At 41.0% G+C, this 20,534-nt stretch overlaps 1 non-coding gene across 1 annotated transcript; it reads left to right on the forward strand.

Moving 5' to 3' along the window:
- The first annotated feature begins 20,221 nt into the window (after positions 1-20,221).
- LOC136162130 (U6 spliceosomal RNA) lies at positions 20,222-20,326 on the forward strand. Its single transcript, XR_010661973.1, has one exon. It is a non-coding gene; the product is annotated as a U6 spliceosomal RNA (small nuclear RNA).
- The last annotated feature ends 208 nt before the right edge of the window (positions 20,327-20,534 follow it).

Here is a 20,534-nt window from a genome sequence, read left to right on the forward strand (position 1 = left end):
CACCCACTCCAGTACTCTTGCCTGAACAATCCCGTGGACAGAGGAGTCTGGCGGGCTGCAGTGCATAGATCACAGAGTCGAACATGACTAAAGCAACAGAGCACGTGCGTGCACACACACACACACACACACATACACACACACACACACAAATACAATCTTAGGGAAAGAAGGAAAGATCTCTAAAGAGAAGGACTTGGATTCAAGGAATCAGAGAGATACAAAACTGGTAGAGACTCCCCACTGGCCGCTGTGCCCCCAAAATGTGTGATCATCTCTCCCAAAGACCCCAACCCTCCCTGGGGCTGTCATTCCTTCACAAATGGTCCCCTCTCGCTCAGATCCTCAGTACATTTGCCAGATCAAAGAAGGTTCTCAAGACTTACCTCTTCCACCCAGAAAACAGGTCTTTCCCTTGTCCTTGTATTTCCACAAGCACGCAACTGACCTCATGGTCTGTGAGGGAGGGGAGCTGAGTTTACGTCTAGCGCTGACTAAAGCAGAGCCAAGCTGGAGGTGCTGTGGCTGTCAGCAGCGTGGGGAGCTGTGCCTCGCTTAGGAGTCCTCACAGGCCATGTAGGGGGCTTCCCGGGGTTGGAGACAGGAATTCACAGGAACCAAAGGCTGCCCCAATTCCACGTCTTTGTAGCTTCAGGGCTTTGAGTATCTCAGCTTTCCCAGAAGCACAGACGATGTGAAAAGTTCCCAATAAGTATTAAATGAATGAATTTTGTTGTTTCCCTGACTTCTTGTTGTTGTTTAGTCACTAAGTCGTGTCAGACCTTTGTGACCCCATGGACTGTAACCCGCCAGGCTCTCCTGTCCATGGGATTTTCCAGGCAAGAATACGAAGTGGGTTGCCATTTCCTTCTCCAGGGGATCTTCCCGATCCTGCATTGGCAGGTGGATTTTTTACTGTTGAGCCACCAGAGAAGCCTGATCTTTATAAACACAAATTACCTCTTCCTTGGAGTTAACCAGATGTTATAGTTTTTTATGTCAGGCAGCCCTATGAATCCCAGTTTGGGTGGCTTTAGTCTCTCTGAAACTTCTTCCTCATCTGAATAAAGAGTATTATAATCCATCTCGAAGCACACTGTGAACATGGGAAGAGCTAGTTTATAAAAATTACCTAGCACACGGGAGTGGGGATGGGGGGAACTCAGTGATACTGATTCCCTTATCTGAATGTCCCAGGTCCTAATACTTGGTATCACTGAGCCAAGGTCAGGGTTGACCAGAAGGAGCCATGTGAGAGGGCCCTCAAGACCACAGGCTCTGAAAATCAACTGCTTTTCCAAGTGAATACTAACTCTGTTTCTTATAGCTATGTGACTTTGGGTAAGTTGCTTTGCCTCTCTGATCATCTGTTTCTACATCTAAAAGATGGGCATAATAATAGTACTTACCTTGAAGGAATTTTTGTGGATACACGTCGAGTTTAGAATAATGTCTGGACTGAGAACTGTTCAATTAGTGTAACTGGTATGTCATGTGTATAAATTTCTACCTGAAATCTAAACTCCTGCCAAGAACTAACATTTTCTCTCTCTAGCTTGCCACCAGTGCTTTCTCATTTTGCTTGACTCTCTAAGGCATACTCTGGGATTGAACTGAGGAGGTTTGCTCTCCTTTGCCCCATGCCACCCACCACCCCATCGTCCAAGATCCCAGAGAGCTTGGAGCAAGCCCAGGGGGGTGGAGTGCGGTGGCCCTGGGGCAAGCCCTGTAGCTTCTCTGCAGCACAGGAAGGCTTGAATGTCTTTGGAAGTCACTTCCAGCCGCATACTCTGCTCCCCATTCAAAGAACTGCACGGCTCAGGTTGAGGGTCATGTGGATGGAGTTCAAGAGATTTTTAACTCAATGATCCTAAAACTAAAAACTCTCCTTCCATTTTTTCTATGTGTGAGTGTGTATATGTGTGTTCTTTTATTTTTTTAAGGTGAATGGGTGCATGAGGAGACATAAAGATTTATTAAGTAAGAGGCAGAAATGCTTGCAAACTTTATTGCTCCTTCCAGGCCTGTAAATAATCCCTCTCAATCCTTCTTTCCAAAACAATAAAACCTTGAAAGCGGTGAGCCCTCGGACCCCAGGGTGAGGGTGGGTCTGTTCCCAGCCTGAGGCTGAAACCCAGTTTGAAGTGATGGCAGGCCCCTCTCTGGTCCATCCTGCACAGGAGGGGAGTTTAGGGGAAACCCTCAGAGCTAAAACTGCTGGAAGCCCAGAAACCCTGAGCCCCAACTTGTATGTGAAAACTAGAGAAGGGGGAGGGCGATCTCAGGGAGGCTGGGGGCAGTGCAGGGACCTAGGAGGGGTCAACGGAGACTCTGCAGCCAGTCTTCTATCAGCAAGAAGGTAAATAACTCCAGGGGTGAGATTAAGGGTCATAAGGCAGAATGCTGGGTCTTGATACAGGATCTGTCACTTACCAGGCAAGTGCCTCTGAGCAAGTGACATAACCTCCTTCAGCCTCAGTCTCCTCATCTCTTATGAGGATTATGAGATATTTAATATCTGGATGAATGCATCAGGCAGTCAATGTAAAGCAACTTAACACCATGAGGAGACTATGTGTGCGTGTGTGTTAAGTCCTTTCAGTCGTGTCTATCTCTTTGCCATCCTATGGACCAGAGCCAGCCAGGCTCCTCTGTCCATGGGATTCTCCAGGCAAGAATACTGGAGTGCAGTGCCATACCCTCCTCCAGGGGATCTTCCAGACCCAAAGATGGAACACAGGTCTCTGACATCTCCTGCATTGGCAAGCGGGTTCTTTACCACTAGCGAGCGCCACCTGGGAAGCCCGTGATGAGACTATAAACATCATGTTAACGCATTACTTAAAAGGTGGGTTGAACACATGCATCCTGAAGGATTTAGAGCATGAAGCTATATGTGGTTAATAATAATCTGAGAACGCAGAGAAGCCCCCATGGATATGGGCAGACATCAGTGGTGCTAGGATGATAGGTTAGCAGGGTCTCCAGGAGTTGGCATCTGAGGGGTCCACCTGTCATGACACTGGTTTCATTCTCTGGCTGCTGCCAGCACCAAGATGTCATGACATTGCCCAGTGAACACTGAGAGTCCAAGGTCCAGGTCTAGAAGAGACCAAAGCTGACTTGTAGTCCAATGGCCGGACAAATTGTATATGATGCACTTTAGCAAGGAGGAATGTCAGGACCCACACCTGGGTCTGAAAGCATACCTGCACAGAGCAGCCAGGACCTGCAGCTGAAGAGTAATGCCAAAGTCAAAGAGTCAGGGTTCCTGGTAGGCAGTGGTTTCTTGTGTGATCCTTGGTTGGATTGTGTTTCTTATCTCCGATGAGCTAAGTTTTCATTTGTGAGGCAGGTTAATAAAACCACATTTCCTTCACATATTCAGAGGGTTCTACAATAGATCACTGATGCACTTTTTTGGGGAAAGTGACTTGGAATGGGTCCTGCTTAACCAAATGCTAAAGCAAAAACCAGAACTCAAAAATGGTGTAAAATGGCTACTCATGAGCACTAAAATCAGTTAAAAATACAGGAAAGATTAAACCATTGTTTTATGCTTAAGACCATATAATAAAGTCAAACTTGCTTTTGGAAGACTCAATATTTGGAGTAAATGACAACAACAATAATAATTCTATACCAACACTTTGTAGCTAAAATTTCTGCTAACAAAAACTGTGAAGTGGAAGAGAAAAATCTGAGGAAAGTAGGGGGAAAAAAAAGCAAAATCATGTTAAAACTCCTTAATTCAAACAAGAAGAGTTAAATTTAATACAGAAAACATCAGTTCAGTTCAGTTCAGTTCAGTCGCTCAGTCATGTCCGACTCTCCGCGACACCATGATTTGCAGCACGCCACGCCTCCCGGTCCATCAGCTCCCGGAGTTTACTCAAACTCATGTCCATCGAGTCAGTGATGCCATCCAGCTATCTCATCCTCTGTCGTCTCCTTCTCCTCCTGCCCCCGATCCCTCCCAGCATCAGGGTCTTTTCCAATGAGTCAACTCTTCGCATGAGGTGGCCAAAGTATTGGAGTTTCAGCTTCAGCATCAGTCCTTCCAATGAACACCCAGGACTGATCTCCTTTAGGATGGACTGTTTGGATCTCCGAGAAATGAAAATCAAAATGAGGTATCACCACACACTAGTCAGAAAGGCCATCATTTTTAAAATCTACAAAAATTAATGCTAGATGAAATAGATGACCAGTCCAAGTTTGATGCATGAAACAGGGCACTCAAAGTCGGTGCCCTGGGACAACCCAGAGGGATGAGATGGGGAGGGAGGTGGGAAGGGGATTTGGGATGAGGGGACACATGTACATCCGTGGCTGATTCATGTCAATGTCTGGCAAAATCACCACAATATTGTAAAGTAATTAGCTTCCAACTAATAAAAATAACTGGGAAGAAAAAACTAGGATAAAGTTCTCCATCAAAAAAAAATTAATGCTAGAGAGGACATGAAGAAAAGGGAATCCTCCTCCACTGTTGGTGGGACTATAAATTAGTGCAACCACTGTGGGAAATAGTATGGAAGTTCCTTAAAAAACTTAAAATAAAGTTGCCATGTGATCTAGCAATCCCACTCCTGGGCAGATATCCTGAGAAAACTTCAATTGGAAAAGATATATGCACCCCAGTGTTCATAGTAGCACTATTTATAATAGCCAAGACATGGAAGCAACCTACAAGTCCATCAACAGATGAATAGATAAAGATGTGTTGTACATATATATAAAATGGATCAACATAAATGTCCTTTGACAGATGGGTGGATAAAGAAGATGTGGAATATTACTCAGCCTTAAAAGAGTATGAAATATTGCCACTTGTAGCAACATGGATGAACATAGAGATTATCATTTTAAGTGAAGTAAATCAGAGAAAGACAAATATCATTTATCATTTATACATGAAATCTAAAGAATTTTACAAATGAACTCATTTACAAAACAGAAATAGACTCACAGACACAGAAAAAAACGAATGGTTACCAAAGGGGAAGGGGGGGGGGGGTCTGATAAAGTAGGAGTTTCATATGAGCAGATACAAAACTACTACATGTAAAATAGATACATAAACAACAAGGACCTACTGTATGGCACGGGGAGCTATATCTAACATCTTAGAAAAAATATAACAGGAAAAATATATGTATATAAAGGAAGATTCTTAAATTTAATCACAATCTAAATTTAAGCAGACTTTTAAGAAATGAATTATGAGTTTAAAATGAAATTTACAAAGAAACAATAGCCATTGATAGACGAAAGATTAACCGGGGTAGAGAAGCTCACTTACTCATGATAAAAGTTCAACCCACAAAAAGTAAAAAAGGAAAAGACAGGAGGAATAATCATCTCTTTAAAAAGTTAAGAGTATTCATCTCTCAGTTTATAAACTACAGATGAGTTTTATTTTCTTACCCAAATTTTTTCTGTGTCCTTCAACTGCACAAAGAGGAAGAGTTATACTGACTTCCCTTTACTGCTCTGCTCATTCCCAAAGAAGTTCACCCAGCCCAAGTGTCTCCTCTTCTTGGAAGCTTCCCCTGATATTACAAATCCCACTCCCACGTGGACCAGATTAGGTGCCCTTCCCAGTAACATGCTGAGCCAGCTCCTGTGAGCTAAAAAGCAGGGCATGTAAATCTCTACTTAATTCCACATGCAGCAACACCAGGTTGCTAGACTGAAATCTGCCAAGATGGAAGCATTTATACCACGGAAAGCAGTAAAAGCTACAAATCAGATCAAGTCCCCCTCATCTTCCACCCCACCCCAATCTTATAGCCAGTTGTGAGTCATGTATCCACACACTGTTGTTTATGTTCCTAGAAATCTGTGCACTATCCTCTATATAGTTTTTGTCATTCTGTACTACAATCCTTGCACGCATGCTTGCTAAGTCACTTCAGTCGTGTCCGACTCTTTGCGACCTTGTGGACTGTAGCCCGCCAGGTTCCTCTGTCCGTGGGATTCTCCAGGCAAAAATACTGGAGTTGGGTGTGATGCCCTCCTCCAGGGGTTCTTCCTGATCCAGGGATCAAACCCACGTCTCCTGTGTCTCCTGCATTACAGGCAGATTCTTTACTGCTGAGCCACCAAGGAAGCTCACTACAATATTTAACATTTTTATTTCCATTACTAATTTGTGAGCACCTAGGAGGTAAGATATTCCATCATTTATCTTGAACCCACACCACAGCACCTAAAACACATATTTAATAGAAGGAGGAGAGGAGGAAGAAGGAAAGAAGGGCTCGTGGAAGGAAGTGAAGGAGGGAAGGAGAGAGGAAGAAGAAGAAAAAATAACTATTTTATTTCCTCCAGTAGAATAAAAGTGCCTAATTATCCCTAAGTATCAACTCCAGCCAATTCTTAGGAGCATGAAATTCTCCAGTCGTCACCAAGAGCTTCCTCAATTCTGGTTCCTAAGAAGAAAAGGCCTTTGCAGAGCAACCATTGGAACTTCGGCCTCTGGAACTTCCAGCCAGACTGGTCAGGAAGGTAGAATGAGGCTATTATTGAAAAAACATCTCAATCCCAATCAGGATGGCAAATCCCAGTTTTGTTTACAATATTTAATGAGAATAAACAATGCTGAGTCTATTTCCTCATTCAGCATGGGGAAGCCACTAGGACCATAAGGCCTATCATTTCATTGAGGACCAAGTATCAAGGAAGAGCTCCATTCCTTAGTGGGAAAAGCGGTGAAATCAAATAAAGTCTGTAGTTAAGGTCATAGTATTTTACCAAAATCAGTCTTTGCCATGGTTCCCTAAGACATTAACATTACAGGAAGCTGGATGACAGGTATATAGGAACTGTCTGCACTATTTTTGTGGCTCACAGGTAATTCTAAAATGATTTCAAAATGTGGGACTCCCCTGGTGGTCCAGTGGCTAAGACTCCATGCTCCTAATGCAGGGGGCCGAGATTCGATCCCTAGTCAGGAAACTAGGTCCCACATGCCACAGTTAAGAGTTTGCATGCTGCAGCTAAAGACCTGGTGCAGTCAAATTAATTAACTTTTAAAATTAAAATATAATAAAATGATTTCAAAATTAGAAAGCTTAAAAAAAGAAAAAGGGGTCGGTAAACATAAAGTACTTGAAAAGCTTACCTATTTGGTTTCTACCTGCCTTTCAAAACATATCAGAATCTCTTCAGAATCTTTTTGCTATCAAAGCCAATTAGGCACCTTCTGATAGTGATTTATCCAAGGAATCTGCTTTTTATGTTAATATATCCTATTATATCATCATGGATGTGAACTCGACTTCATGAATATGGAGACCCAAGCCAGGAGAAGCTCAGCGGCCAGGGAACTTGTTGAAGTTAAGCAAAACAGAAAACAGTAGCTAGCCCAACTGGTTCAGCCAGTTTTTCAGATACAAAGGAGATACATCCACTAAGCTGCTGTTTCCATTGTCCTATTCAAGTTCTTCCAGGTTGAATGTGCCAGTCTGTGTGGTGCACAGCTACTGCTGCTTAGAAGAGAGAAGGAAATGAAAACCACTAATTATTGAGTAGCCTCTGGATCCATTCACTGGTTCAACAAATATTGATGGAATGGGGTGCCAGGCACCGGCCCAGTCCCCGAGGTTACAGATGGTTGAGACAAACTTTCGGCACGTGCAATCCATTGGAGCACTGGACCTAAGAGAAGTAATAAAAAGCCAATAAATAATGTAATTACAGACTGTAATAAGTTCTAGTAAGGAAGGAAACAATGTTTAGTAGTTCCTTGTAAAGGAAGGATATTATGTAGGAGGGATAGGAGATATCTGAGGAGGTGGCATTTAATTCAGGATCACAAGGATGAGAAGAAACTGATCATGCAAAGGAGAGAAGCATTCCCAACAAAGGAAACAGCAGGAATGAAGGCCTGAAGATGGGGAAGAACTCAGCACACTCAAAGAACATAAAGGAAGTCCGTGTGGCTACCGGAGTGTCAAGAATGAAGGTAGGAGATGAAGAGAGCACCAAAGCAAAGCATGATAAAGAATTAAGATTTTAAATGCCAAGGGAAGTCATTGACACATTTGAAGCCACAGAGAGACAGGAGCAGTCTTCAACAAAAATTTTCCTCTTTTGAGCAGATAAAAGTTGAGCAAAGAGCAGAAGATAGGGACTGGAAAGAGAAGAGAGAGACCAGACAGTTGAATGGTTGCATGGAATTCCTTTCATCAAAGTTCGGACTCAGAGACATGGGGCATGTTTACTACATCCAAGTTTCCAAGTGTGGGTCCATTTGGTCAAAGGAAACATTGGTGTCCTCACGCCTTTCTCATACTTTGAGCTGTGAAGTCTTGAATGCATTACATCACCTCTCAGAACCTTGGTGTCTTCATTTGTAAAAGCAGTTTAGCCGAATCTCCCAGAGTATCCAGTAAATGTTATACTCCTTGGTTTCTTGGAAAGGAAAATGACTCATATCTGCTGGAAATAAATCAGGTGGCTCCAGGCAGTTCCCTGGGACATGTGACACCAAGCTAGGGTGGAGCTTGACAGGGGTAAGGGTGGAGACCCAGAGAAGCCTGGGTGCCTGGTTATATAGTGCGAAGTCCCACGTCCCAGGCTGCAAAACTTTAGCTCAAGAATGTGGCTTAGGTGGGGCCTGCTAGTGATGAAAACAGCATAGAGAAAACCAGGAAGTCCTAGAAGAGAATATACAGATGAAGATTTAAACAATTGTAGGATGGGGAAGCATTGATAAATTGAAAAGCAAAAGCAGAACACATAAAAGCAAAGATTGATAGGATTTATGAAAAATCTCAAGATTATCCTATAAATCAAAAATAAAATCATGGGTAAATCTATTTAAAAATGGGCAAAAGACATGAACAGGAATTTCACAGAAGAAGCATAAATAGTCAGTAGACTTTTGGCAAGACTTCCAACAGTATTGGTGATAAAGAAAATACAAGTCAAGACAACTGTGATCTATAATTTTGTGTGCGTGTGCTAAGTTGCTTCAGTGGTGTCCGACTCTGTGCAACCCCATGGACTGTAGCCTGCCAGGCTCCTCTGTCCATGGGATTCTCCAGGCAAGAATACTGGAGTGAGTTTCCATGCCCTTCCACAGGGGAATCTATAATTTTAACCACATTCAATCAGCAAAAAGAAAGCTTATAATACTAAATTTTAGAGTGGATTTAGAGCTACAGGATCTCTTACACACTTCTGGTGGAGTGTAACATGGTATTATCTCTTCAGAAAAGAAGTGAACAGTGTTTTCTAGTAACAGGTGGCGTTAATGGCAAAGAACCTGCCTGCCAATGAAAGAGACATAAGAGATGCAGGTTCATTCCCTATGTCAAGAAATCCCCTGGACAAGAGAACAGTAACCCACTCCAATATTCTTGCCTGGAGAACCCCTCGAGCAGAGGAGCCTGGCTGGTTACAGTCCATAGGGTCACAAAGAGTCAGACATGACCGGAGCAACTTACATATATGTTCTATGGTCCCATAATTCCACTCAAGGATGTAATTATTCATGTATAATCAGGACACAAAGCAAAGAATATTCAGAGCTACTGAATATTCAGAGTTCTCAATAGCAAAAACTTGGAAACTATTCAAACATGCATCAGTGAGAAAGTGGATTCACAAAAGTGGTATATTTATACAATGGTGAGGAACAGGGAGGCCTGGCATGCTGCAGTCCATGGGGTAGCAATGGGTCAGACACAACTGAGCAACTGAGCAGCAACAACATGCAATGGAATAGGGTACAGCTGTCAAGATGTATGGAGCAAAACCACCACAATATTGTAAAGTAATTAGCCTCCAACTAATAAAAATAAATGGAAAAAAAAATGAATGGAGCATAATGACATGACATGCAACCATATGAATACATTTTAGTAAGATGACATTAAATGAAAAAAGTACCAAAAGATTACAAAAAATTCTTTAGATGACTGGAAAAGTTCTCTATGTTGGAATGGGAGATTCCTACATAGTAGTTATATTGTTTTACATAAATAATTTTTTCTCCACCAAAAGTTTATTGAACTATATATGTTCAATATATAGTGAACTTCCAGATATTCAAACTGGATTTAGAAAAGGCAGAGGAACCAGAGATCAAATTGCCAGCATCCATTGGATCATCGAAAAAACAAGAGAGTTCCAGAAAAAACATCTACTTCTGCTTTATTGACTACCCCAGAGCCTTTGACTGTGTGGATCACAACAAACTGTGGAAAATTCTTCAAGAGATGGGAATACCAGCCCACCTTACATGCGTCCTGAAAAATCTGTATGCAGGTCAAGAAGCAACAGTTAGAACCAGACATGGAACAACAGACTGGTTCAAAATTGGGGAAGGAGTATGTCAAGGCTGTATATTATACATCACCCTGCTTATTTAACTATATACTTAGTACTTTGTAAGTTTTTTCATTTTTAAAAAATTTTTATTGAAATATAGTTGATTTGCAATGTGTTAGTTTTAGGTATACACCAAATTGATTCAGTTATACATACATACATATATATATATATATATATATATATATATATATATATATATTCTTTCTTATAGTACTTTGTGTATTTTAATATATATAATGATTTAATTGGGCTTCCCCAGTGGCTCTTCAGTAAAGAATCTGCCTGCCAATGCAAGAGATGTAGGTTCAATCCCTGAGTCAGGCAGACCCATTGGAGAAGGAAATGGCAACCCACTCGATTATTCTTGCCTGAGAAATCTCATGGACAGATGACCCTAGTGGGCTACAGTCCATGGGATTGTAAAAGAGTTAGACATGACTTAGTGACTAACCAAAAACAACAACTATTTAATACACTGTAATGATATAGTAATTTATATTATAATATATAGCAATTATAATTATATTATAATATAACAGTTTATAATATAACAATTATAATTACATTATAATAATATAATTTATATAATTATAAATTAATAATAATTATCTTTAAAAGGATTACATACACTTCCTATGAAATTTAAAACCACAACATTTAAAAATCTACCTTTTAAAGTTACAGCTCTAGCTTTATTTAATAAAACTGAGTAAAAAGATTCAGGACAATGGAGCCTTCAGAATACAGGAGGCATGGAGTAGATTACGAGAAGGGAGACAACCTTAATCATGTGTAGATTTTTTTTGTCAAAGGACAAGCTGAATTTGGGGAAGCAATTCACAGATGTTTATTGTACAACTAAAAGTAAGTAACAGAAAATAACAAACAAAGCAAGTAAGTAAAATCAGGCTGAGATAGTTAGTTTTACATGTCCACTTGACCAGGCAACAGGGTGCCCAGATATTTAGTTAAACATTATTTCTGGTAAGGGTGTTTCAGAGTAAGATTAATATTTGAATCCACAGATCAAGTAGAGTAGATGGCCCTCCCCACTGAGGGTGAGCCTCATCCAATCTACTGAAAGCCTGAGTAGAACAAAAATCTGATAAGGGGGACTTCCCTGGTGGTCCACTGGTTCAGAATCCACCTGCCAGTGCAGGGAACATGGGTTTGATTCCTGGTCCAGGGAGATTCCAGGTGCTGCAGGGCAACTAAGCTCATACCCCACAACTACTGAGCCCAAGGTCCAGAGCTGCAACTACTGAGCTTGTGTGCTGCAGCGATAGAAGCCCATGAACCTAGAACCCGTGCTCCACAAGATAAGCCAGCACAGTGAGAAGTCCATGCACCACAACTAGAGAGCAGGCCCACTCAGTGTAACTAAAGAAAATTAAAAAAAAAAAAAAAAGAAAGAAAATCCGTACACAGCAACAAAGACCCAGCACAGCCAAAAATAAATAAATAAAATTCATTCTTGCTTTCTTTAAAAAAAAAAAAAAAAAAAGGCTGAAGGAAAAAGTTTCTCTCTGCTTTACTGTCTTTGATCTCAGATATCAGTCTTTTCAGCCTCGAGACTCAGCTCTCCTGGGTCTCCAACTTGCCAGCCGCGAATCCCAGGACTTCTCAGCTTCCAAGACAGTGTGAACCAATTCCTTATAATAAATCTCTTTACATAGAGGAGATATAGATATGCAGATAGTAATATATGCTCTATTGGTTCTGTTTCTCTGGAGAATCTGGTCTAACACAGAGACCATATAGGAACAATAATGCAATGTGTCAGAACCAAGGATTATAATTAATTTATTCTGTGCAGCTGAGTGAAATCTGAAAGGTAAAAAAGAAAAATTTATGCTTTTCTATGAGAAACAAAGCAGAATGAAAATGTTAAAACAGATTATAAGCTTGAACAAAAGATTTTCATGTTTGTATATATAACAAGAAAGCAATTATTGATAATACTCTGAACATCTATTGACGAATTCCAAACCGAAAAAGAAAAGCAAACTCTTCAACTAACAGAACATGTAAGCCATCTGATCAGGTGTTTTTAAAATAAAATGTAAAATGTAAAGACAAATGTTAAAGCTTACTTGGAAGCAAAATAAAAATGGCTTTTCCACCTATGTCTGAATACTGGAAGTCTGTTCTCTTATCATGAAAGCTTTCAAATATAAAAATGGAAAGAGTAGTATGTTTACACTGAGTGGGCAAGAAGTAATGACACACTCGTAGCATTCAGATCTTGGCTTCTAAATACCATGTTCCCCTAAAAAGAGTGAGGGCTCCTCGGTGGGGGCAGGGGGAGTTCTTTTCTGCAGGGAAAAGAGAAGAAAGCATCAAAGAATGATAGAGACATACCACAAGGACACATAAGTCAAGGAGAAGAAGCTCTCACTAGTGATATTTGCAACAAGTTGAGCAACAAAACTGGATTGCAACAAAGTAAATAAAATAAGAATCTATTATAGAAACACCATCAGTTCAGTTCAGTTCAGTCACTCAGTCCTGTCCGATTCTTTGCAACCCCATGAATCTCAGCACGCCAGGCCTCCCTGTCCATCACCAACTCCCGGAGTTCACTCAAACTCATGTCCATCAAGTCGGTGATGCCATCCAGCCATCTCATCCTCTGTTGTCCCCTTCTCCTCCTGCCCCCAGTTCCTCCCAGCATCAGGGTCTTTTCCAATGAGTCAACTCTTCGCATGAGGTGGCCAAAGTATTGGAGTTGCAGCTTCAGCGTCAGTCCTTCCAATGAACACCCAGGACTGATCTCCTTTAGGATGGACTGGTTGGATCTCCTTGCAGTCCAAGGGACTCTCAAGAGTCTTCTCCAACACCACAGTTCAAAAGCATCAATTTTTCAGCGCTCAGCTTTCTTCACAGTCCAACTCTCACATCCATACATGACCACTGGAAAAACCAAAGCCTTGACTAGATGAACCTTTGTTGGCAAAGTAATGTCTCTGCTTTTTAATATGCCATCTAGGTTGGTCATAACTTTCCTTCCAAGGAGTAAGTGTCTTTTAATTTCATGGCTGCAATCACCATCTGCAGTGATTTTGGAGCCCAAAAAAACAAAGTCTGACACTGTTTCCACTGTCTCCCCATCTATTTGTCATGAAGTGATGGGACCAGATGCCATGATCTTAGTTTTCTGAATGTTGAGCTTTAAGCCAACTTTTTCACTCTCCTCTTTCACTTTCATCAAGAGACTTTTTAGTTCCTCTTCACTTTCTGCCATAAGGATGGTATCATCTGCAAATCTGAGGTTATTGATATTTCTCCCGGCAATCTTGATTCCAGCCCAGCATTTCTCATGGTGTCCTCTGCATATAGGTTAAATAAGCAGGGTGACAATATACAGCCTTGGCATACTCCTTTTCCTATTTGGAACCAGTCTGTTGTTCCAAGTCCAGTTCTAACTGTTTCTTCCTGACCTGCGTATAGGTTTCTCAAGAGGCAGGTCAGGTGGTCTGGTATTCCCATCTCTTTCAGAATTTTCCACAGTTTATTGTGATCCACACAGTCAAAGGCTTTGGCAGTCAATAAAGCAGAAATAGATGTTTTTCTGGAACTCTCTTTCTTTTCCGATGATCCAATGGATGTTGGCAATTTGATCTCTGATTCCTCTGCCTTTTCTAAAACCAGCTTGAACATCTGGAAGTTCATGGTTCACGTATTGCTGAAGCCCAGCTTGGAGAATTTTGAGCATTACTTTATTAGCATGTGAGATGAGTGCAATTGTGCGGTAGTTTGAGCTTCTTTGGGATTGCACCATATGACCCAGCAATCCCACTCCTGAGCATATATCTGGAGAAAACCATAATTCCAAAAGAGATATGCACTCCACTGTTTACTGAAGCACTATTTAGAGTAGCCACAATATGTAAGCAACTTAAATGTTCATCAACAGAGGAATGGATAAAGAAGATGTGGCACATACATACAACGGAATACTACTCAACTGTAATGAGGAATGAAGTTTTGCCATTTGCAGAGACATGGATGGACCTAGAGACTGTCTTATGGAGTGAAGTAAGTCAGAAAGAGAAAAACAAATGCCATACATTACCATATATATGTAGAATCTAGAAAAAGTGGTACAGATGAATCTATCTACAAAGCAGAAATAGAGACACAGTCCTAGAGAATAAATGCATGGGCACCAAGGAGGCGGGGAAGGGTATGGAATGAAATGGGAAATTGAGATTAACATCTATAAAGTAATATTTATACAATAGATAACTGAGGACCTACCACATAGCACAGGGAGCTCTACTCAATGCTCTGTGGTTACCTAACCGGGGAAGAAATCCCCAAAAAGAGGGGATATATGTATATGTAGAGCTGATTCACTTTTCTGTATAGCAGTAAATAACACAACATCGTAAAACAAGTACACACCAATAAAAATGTTAAAAAAGAATCAGTCTGTAACAATATAAATCTATGAATGCATATATATATATACATTCATACATATCCAGGAGAGATGAGAAAGTTATTCCTTACAGAAGATCACTAACTAGTATATGTAAACCTAATAATGAAAGTGAAAATTGCTCAGTCATGTCCGACTCTTTGCAACCCATGGACTATAGAATTCACAGAATTCTCCAAGCCAGAATACTAGAGTGGGTACCCTTTCCTTTCTCCAGGGGATCTTCCCAACCCAGGGATCAAATCCAGATCTCCCACATTGCAGGTGGATTCTTTAGCAGCTGAGCCACAAGGGAAGCCCAAGAATACTGGAGTGGGTAGCCTATCCCTTCTCTAGTGGATCTTCCCAACCCAGGAATCAAACCTGGGTCTCCTGCACTGCAGGCAGATTCTTTACCATCTGAGCTATCAGGGAAGCCCAAACCTGATAATAGAAAGTAGAGATCATCAAAGGATGCCAGGTGGTGGTGGTGGTTTAGTTGCTATACTGTGTCTGACTCTTGCGACCACATAGACTGAAGCCTGCCAGGTTTCTCTGTCCACAGGACTTTGCAGGCAAGAATCCTGGAGAGGGTAGCCATTTCCTTCTCCAGGGGATCTTCCTGACCCAGGGATCAAACCCAGGTCTCTTGCACTGCAGGTGAATTCGTTACTGACTGATCCACCAGGAAAACTCCAATGGATGCTAGAGCTAGAGGCTGAATGTTTGATATGAAACAGCATTTGCATAGTCTCAAAATATTTACCTACAAAGAGAGTATAAATGGAAAACCAGGAGCTTTATTGTGGAGAAACTTGGCAGACATTTCTTGAACTAAATGATCAAAGTTAATATCTCTAAAAATCAACAAATGAACAGCACGTGCATCCTGATATGCTGTCCCAAGGAGGACACAATATTAATTCTTTAGTTTTTTTCTGCTAAAAATGCATAACCTGAGTCAAATCATGAAGAAATATCAGAGAAACTCAACTTGACAGGCATTCTGCAAAATAACTGACTTGGACTCTTCATAAATATCAAGATCAAAAGCCATCAAGAAAAGCAAAGAAATTGTTCCAGATTAAACACAACTAAAGAAACATGACAACTAATACAGTTATGTGTTGCAGGATTAAATCCTGGACTGGGAAAAACTAAAAAGCATATTATTAGACAATTGATTAAATATGAATGGAAGCTATGGATTAGCTTATAGCATTGTATTGATATTAAATTTCCTGATTTTGATAGTTACACAATGGTTTTCTATGAGAATGTCTTTTTCTTATAAAATACACAGTGAATTATTTAGTTAATAGTGTCTCCAAACTAACTCTTATCTGAATCAGAGAGGGGGGAAGGGAATTCATATATAGAAATAGAAATATGTGTATGTGTGTAGAAAGAGAGAGATATACATGGTTAATGCTTACATACACATATTTGTGAAACAAATGTGAGGAATGGAAGCAATTGATGAATCTGTATAAAATGTAGACAGGAGTTTTTTGTACTAGTATCACAAAATTTTAAAACTACTTTATAATATGTACATGTTCATACATACAAACTCCCAAAGTAAGTAAGAATTCAAGGAATTATGTACTAAAATACACTGCTAGTGGGAACATGTAAGTTGGTATTACTTTTCTGAATGTTGACAGTTTGGCAATATATATCTGAACCCTGTATTTTTGCATAAAATTTTGACCCCACAATATAAAAATATGAACATAGATGCACAACAATTCAGAGCTACAATTATCATTATACAGGAAATCTGGCAAAACCTAAATGGCTAATAATAGAAAAGAAATTGAACAAAATATAAAGCATCCACCCAATGAAGTAAAGATACAGTCCATGAAAGCCCTAGAGCAGAAGACTATGGAAGTTTTTCTGCACTATAATAAGTGAAAAAAAACTAGGAATTACAATAACAACAAAGAACATGCAATTTAGCCAATTTTTTCAAAACAAAATTATATGTTATGATAGATGATTTTCTTGGCCCCACTTCTTGACTATTTTCTGATTCTACACCCGTGGCCCCTAGACCTTGGATTCAGTCACGTGACTTGCTGAGACCAATAAAAGAGGGTGAAAGCAACGGGTGTGAGCCAATTTTATCCTAAGTCATCAGAGCCCTTGTACAGTCCCACTTGTTCTATCAAGTTTCTGCCCACCTCCATGAGAAGAACATAACTGAGCTGACTTTTGTTCTCAGGGGGAGCATGAGAGCCACGTGGGGCAGAGCAGACTTGCCCAGTCAAATTCAGCCCAGGTCAGCTGACCCCCAGCTGCTAGATTCATCAGTAATTGCTGTGTTAAGGTCTGAGATTTGAGGTGGCACATTTTTCTGCCAATAACTAGTTGACATATATCAGAAGCAATACCTAAAATATTAGGATTGCATTGTTACAGATATTTATTATGTTCTTATTTCATTTATTTTCTAAATAATTAAAGTGCACGTGTATTAGTCTGATAATAAGTCAGAAATGAGTTACAATAAATAGAGAAGCAGGGGCTTCCCTGGTGGTCCAGTGGTTAAGAATCCGCCTGCCAGTGCAAGGGACACAGGTTCAGTCCCTGGTCCAGGAAGATCTCACACACCACAGGTACTGAGCCTGTGCTTCACACCCAGAGAGTAGCCCCCGCTCATCACAACCAGGGAAAGCCCATGCACTGCAATGGAGACCCAGCTCAGCCAAAAATAAATAAATGAATTGAAAATAAAAGGAAATAATCTAAAAACAGTAGAAAAACAGAAAAACAGAAACTCAAATTCAGGATCTCAAAGGATTCCTAGAAAAATGTTCTACTACTCAAATAAATGCATAGCTTCCACACACTGAATGCCCACTGTAACCTAGATATTTTAATGTGTCCCCCTACCCATCTCCTTTCTTTGGCTACCATCTTTACTATTTTCAATGTAATAAATTGAGACAGGATTCTATTCATTTTACAATTGAGAGAAGTCTATATAAGTTAGGTAGCACACCTAAACTTACTGAGCTACAAATTATCAGAGCTGAGAAGTCAGCCTGATATGAAGTCACCACCCTTAATTAATGCTAGGGACCTCCCAGATCCTGGTCCTGCCAGAATTCTGCTGCTAACCTTAGGAATTTTATTTTTAGTTCCATGGAGTCCTGAAGGTCTGCCATTGCTCTTTCACTGTGAAGTTACTCACACTACAGGCCCACCTCCATTAAGGTGGGGATGATGGATTAAGGAAAGCTATAAACTTCCTAGGCCAAGTAAATGCTGTAGCAATGAGATTCTGGGGTTCTGTGATGTCCTGAGCTGCCCCCTGGACCTTTTGGAACATTCTTGGAATCCTCCCAGCCTGTTCTGGAAAATTCCAAGGAGTCTCTTGGAGAGGTCTACTTGAAGGGAACTGAGTTTCCCAGCTGACAGCGCCTGGGAAGCCCCAGTACCAACACCTCATCCTGAGTGCACCTTCTAGAAAGAGAATCCTCAGGCTCCAGCTGAAAGGCCCCAGGTAACCACGTGGAGCAAAGAAGAGCTGACCCAGCAAGCCTCGGCACGGTTGCTGCTGCATGAGCAAATAAATGATTGCTGTTGTTTTAAACCACAAAGCGTGGTTTCATTTGCTTTGTAGCAATAGATAACTGGAATAGTGGATATTTTTTTCTCAAGTGATGAAGAAAGGAAAGAAAGGATAGAGGGGGTAAGGGAGAGGACGAGGAAGATGTATTTGGCACTTTGTTCTCGGGAGACAATTTTATGAATGAATAAAATTCTCCTAGTAAGACATGCACCCTGACTCTTGGACCTCTGCGGTCCTCTGGGCAGAGAAGGGTGTAGTTTTGGCTCTGTGTTAGGCTCTCTCTGGCTTGCTCTCCTTGTCTTCAGCAAACTCAGAATGGTAAAAGAACCGAATTTCCAGCGCAATCTTATACTTATCCAGGCAGAGAGGCAGAAGTTTTATTTCTACACTTTCTTGTGTATTTATTTATTTATCCTGTCAAAGGAATTTTCAGACTTGTCATTTTAACTGCAGGCAATTTTTCATCCATTTTGGAATTTCAATCACCATGTCACTGAATGGTGACGGTGTGTAGGGGCCGCCAAGCTCCTTTCAGTAGCATAAATCCCATGGCCTCTGTCTCCAGGTAAGCCAGTCCCCAGTGACCTGCTGCCACAAACATTCAACCAAAGGAAGCTGGACTCTGGTTGCAAAGTGGCATTCTTGTATAAGATGCTCATGTGAATGGTAGATTCCTTCTTCTCCTTGAATTGTGATAAAATCCTAACAAAATAGATTCCCTTTTCAAGGTCTCTAACTTCTGGAGTGGCAAAGCGAACCTAAGAGTTCATCTGGACCAGACATCTGACTCTAGTCTGGGAAATAAATAAATATCCCAGGATACACCTAGAATATCCGTCATTAGCCCATCAGATGCATTTTCCAGGCTTCTATTGCTATTTTCAGCTCTCTACTGTACAGAGCCATGTCCTAAAAACTGCACTTCCTAAATCTCACAAAGTTGGCTTCTATTAGAGCTGACAAACCATAATCAGAGGTACTGGGGGAGGTTAGAGGAGAGAAGGAAAGGAGAAACCACGGAATTTCTCTCTATGACTCTCTTTCAGACCAGAGACTGGAACTCTTCCATGACTCCCATTGGTGCAGGATGGCCTTAGCTCCCAGCTTCCCAGGCTCTCTTAACTCCATCCCCTGCCTTTAGACTTGTATCCCATTTCTAAGCTGTCGATGTCTTGTTCCAGATACTTAGTACCAACACTCCTGTGTCTTCCACCATGTCCTTAACTTATTCTATTCCAGATTGGACTCTTAAAGTTCATTACCTTAAAGTTGCTGAGATATAAGACTCTCATCATTCTACTTTTCTTCGTCCTGGCGCAAACGGGCTTTCTTTCTATCCATGAGCGCACGTATCTCATGGACATCCCTTAGGTTACCAGGGCTCAGACCTGAGTTCCAAGAGCGAGCACTCACTTGAAATGTCACATTTTAGTGTTTGCTTCTACTATGGTCTTTCTAGTAGTCACGTATGAAGTGAAAGTTGGGCCATAAAGAAAATGATACTTTTGACCTGTGGAGTTGGAGAAGACTCTTGAGAGTCCCTTGGACTGAAAGGAGCTCCAAACAGTCCATCCTAAAAGAAATCAGTCCTGAATATTCATTGGAAGGACTGATGCTGAAGTTGAAACTCCAACTTTGGCCACCTGATGCAAAGAACTGACTCACTGGAAAAGACCCTGATGCTGGGAAAGATTGAGGGCAGGAGAAGGGGACAACAGACGATGAGATGTTTGGATGGCATCACCGACTCTGTGGACATGAGTTTGAGCAAGCTCTGGGAGTTGGTGATGGACAGGGAAGCCTGGTGTGCTGCAGTCCATGGGGTCACAAAAATTCAGATATGACTGAGTGACTGAACTGAGCTGAATGCTTGCTTCAGCAGCCCCTATACTAAAATTGGAGCTATACAGAGAAAGTTAGTATGAGCCCTGCACAAAGATGACACATAAATTCATGAAGCATTCCATATTTTTAGAATCTAAAAAAGAGTGGCTATATGTCTGTGCATAACTGATTCATTTTCTTGTATACCTGAAATTAACACAACATTGTAAATCAGCTATATTCCAATAAAAAATGTTTTTAAGTGCCCCACTTTAGAGTGAAAGTCTCTCATGGGTGAGCAGCTCCAGGACAATTTGCACAAGTCCATGAAGGTTTCAGGCTGTGCTACATATGTGT

This window comes from Muntiacus reevesi, chromosome 2 (genome assembly GCF_963930625.1).
Source record: "Muntiacus reevesi chromosome 2, mMunRee1.1, whole genome shotgun sequence".
Classification (NCBI taxonomy): Eukaryota; Metazoa; Chordata; class Mammalia; order Artiodactyla; family Cervidae; genus Muntiacus; species Muntiacus reevesi.